This window comes from Macaca thibetana, chromosome 11 (genome assembly GCF_024542745.1).
Source record: "Macaca thibetana thibetana isolate TM-01 chromosome 11, ASM2454274v1, whole genome shotgun sequence".
Lineage (NCBI taxonomy): Eukaryota > Metazoa > Chordata > Mammalia > Primates > Cercopithecidae > Macaca > Macaca thibetana.
Genome location: NC_065588.1, coordinates 24,681,179 through 24,684,239, shown reverse-complemented (window position 1 = coordinate 24,684,239; position 3,061 = coordinate 24,681,179). Strand labels below are relative to the sequence as shown.

The 3,061-nt window shown below is 43.7% G+C and overlaps 1 pseudogene; it reads right to left on the bottom strand.

The window, feature by feature from the left end:
- Positions 1 to 723: 723 nt before the first annotated feature.
- On the bottom strand, positions 724 to 2,245 carry LOC126930062 (lysine-rich nucleolar protein 1-like; annotated as a pseudogene).
- Positions 2,246 to 3,061: the final 816 nt, after the last annotated feature.

The following is a 3,061-nucleotide window of genomic DNA, read 5'->3' as shown; positions in this document are numbered from 1 at the left end:
GTAGATAACATATAGTTGTATCTTGTTATTATCCACTATGATAGTAGTGTCTTTTATTGGTGTATTTAGACGATTCACATTTAAGGAATTATTGATATACAGTTGACATTTGAACAATACAGGTTTGAACTGTGTGGTTTCTCTCTCTCTCTCTCTCTCTTTTTTAGTGCTTGGGTGACCCTAGGCAATTTTATTACTTTATCCCTGAACCTCAGTTGCCCTCATAAGATGGGGATAATAATAGCACCCATTTCATCATTATGAAAATTAAATACATTAAGAAAAACACCAGTATGTGCCTAGCACCTGCTAAACACTCAACAAAGGTTATCTGTACACATTGATATCTCAGACAGGGACAGGATGTTTTAACACAGAAAACAGGAGGTTTTAGCCTCTTACTTGTTCTTCTGGCTCCCGAAACATGAGCTGCCCCGTCCCAGTTCATCCAAGCCTATCAAGATAGTTGTCCTTGTCCTTAATCTCCACAGGTGTTCAATGTGAGCCAACTGTCAGATGGCTTTCATCTGCACAACTGAATAACCCATTTATGCCTAGTGTTCCATTATTGGAACGCTAAGCTTATTGAAGTTATTTATATCCTAATGTTGTTCAAGGTCATTACCAAGATCTGACTTTTCACACAAAATAATTTGTAACCGCTAGCATAAATGGGATAATCAAAACAATTGTGGCAGTTTTAGGGAGACGAAACTCTAGAGTTTAATCTTCCGGCTTGACTGACTTGGAAGCGTTCCTGTCAGTATAAAACATCTTGTTGGGGATGGTGGAGAAGCTGAGGCCGGCTGCGCGGCTGTGCTTCCAGCTCATGGCCAGGTCGTAGTCCCGCTGCAGGCTCTGCTGCAGGCTGTCGGCCACCTTTTTGCTGAGGGCTATGTTGGACCTTGCAATCGGGCTGGATGGGGCCGGAGGGTGGGGGTGGGGGCTAATCGAAGGGGACAGGTTTTTGAAGCCACCCAAAAGTTTGAGAAATTTCAGTTTCTGTTCCTCGTTTTCAAAACCAGCGGTATCCCACTGGCCAAACTGGGTTCCCGTCCACTCCCTGGTTTCAGAAGCTTCCGTTTTGCCTGACTCGCGATCAATCTCTTCTTGCAAGGTGTTTCGTCTCACCTGGTCTATGTGCGCCTCGTCCATGTTGCCTTTCTTTTCCAACACCACTTCTAAGTCCGTGTCTGTTTCCTCCTCCCAAGGTTCTCCTGCTACCCCATTCTTTTCTCTTCTTCTTTTTCTTCCTTTTCAGAGCCGGCTCCTCAATGACTGACGCTCTACCTTCTTCTTGGACTTCATCTTTTTCTTCGCAGGAGCCTTAGGGCCATCTCCTATGGGGATGTATTCCGGAGCCTCCGCTTTGACTGGTTTCTTTTTACTTCGTTTCCTAGGGCAGCTCTCCATGGACCTGGAGGGCTTGGAGTGGCCTGGGAGGGCGTCTCCCTCCTGGTGGATTTTTCTTCTTCTTCTTCTTCACCTTCCCACTGTGTTCCCTGGGGCTCTTCTGCTTCCGCTTCTGCCCCAAGGCTACCTATTCCTCACCCTCTTTCCCCACTGAGCAAGTGTCCACAGCATCCCCGACCTCGCAGAACCAAGGGTCCGGGACTGAGAAAGCTGTGGGGTCCTGGGCCCCCTTTTTTTCCTTCTTATGTTTTTGAGCTTCTTGCCAACTCTGGTTTCCTCCTCACCCTGGCTGGGTCTGGGGAGATTTTCACCCCAGAGGCATGGGACATGGCCAGAGGCAACTTCTTTTTCTTCTCCCACTGAGGAACTCCAAGTGGCCAAGCACCCGCTTCCTTGGGCCGGATGACTTCTCCGTCCGCCTGGCACGCAGCGCGGTCTCAGCGTGGTCTACGTGCTCCTCGCAAAGGGTGCTGACACCCTTCTCTTCTTTTTCTTCACTAGAGGCATCTCAGGTGATCACCAAGACCTGACTTTTCACACAAAATAATTTGTAACCTCTAGCATAAATGGGATAATCAAAGCAAGTGTGGCAGTTTTGTGGGGACCCACTCTTAGAGGGGGCTGTGGCTTTTATAGGAGAAACGTGGGCAAAGTAATCATCATTGTTTAAAATTGAGTATTGAGTCCCTGGTTCTTTGACCACTTTCTTCTTTTTCTTCTCTAGGAGCCCAGGGCCCAGGTCTACTTTGTGTGTCTTGGCGATCATTCCGGTGGGCCAAACTTCCCCGCCTGCACGTGAAAGCCGGCTCCGCCCTGACCCGGAAGTCCACTTTCGAGTTGCACGTGTGGCTTCTCTTATACACAAATTTTCTTCCATCTCTGCCACCCCTGAGACAGCAAGACTGCTACCTTATTTTCCTCCTCCTCCTTAGCCTACTCAACATGAAGATGATGAGGATGACCACCTTTAGGATGATCCATTTCCACCTAATGACTGGTAAATAAATTTTTTCTTCCTTAAAATTTTCTTAATATTTTCTTTTCTTTAGTTTACTTTATTATAAGTATATAATATATATAATACAAAATATGTGTTAATAGACTGTTTATGTTATTGTTAAGAATTCCAGTCAACAGTAGGCTATTAGTAGTTAAGTTTTTGCATAGTCAAAAGTCATACACAAAATTTCAGCTGCATGTGGGAACAGCGCCTCTAACCCCCACACTGTTCAAGAGTCAACTGTAATTGGATTAATATCTGCCATATCTGTAACTATTTTCTCTTTATTGAATTTCTTATTTCTTTTTGCCCCTTCTTTTCCTGCATTTACTGGTTTAACTGAGCATTTTATATGATTTCATTTTATCTTCTCTCTTCGTGTATAAATCATACTGTTTTTTTAAAATTGTGGTTTTCCCTAGATTTTAAGATATGAATTTTAAAATAATCTACGTCTGCCTTCAAATAATGCTATTGCACTTCAAATGTAGTGAAGGTTCCCTACAGAATAGTATTCCCAGTTCTTCCTTTCTGTCCCTTGTGACATTGCTGCCATTCATTTAATTTAACCATTTGCTATAATCACCCAAAACATTAATAACATACTATCATTTCTTTATACAAACTATTATTTTTTAGATCACTTGA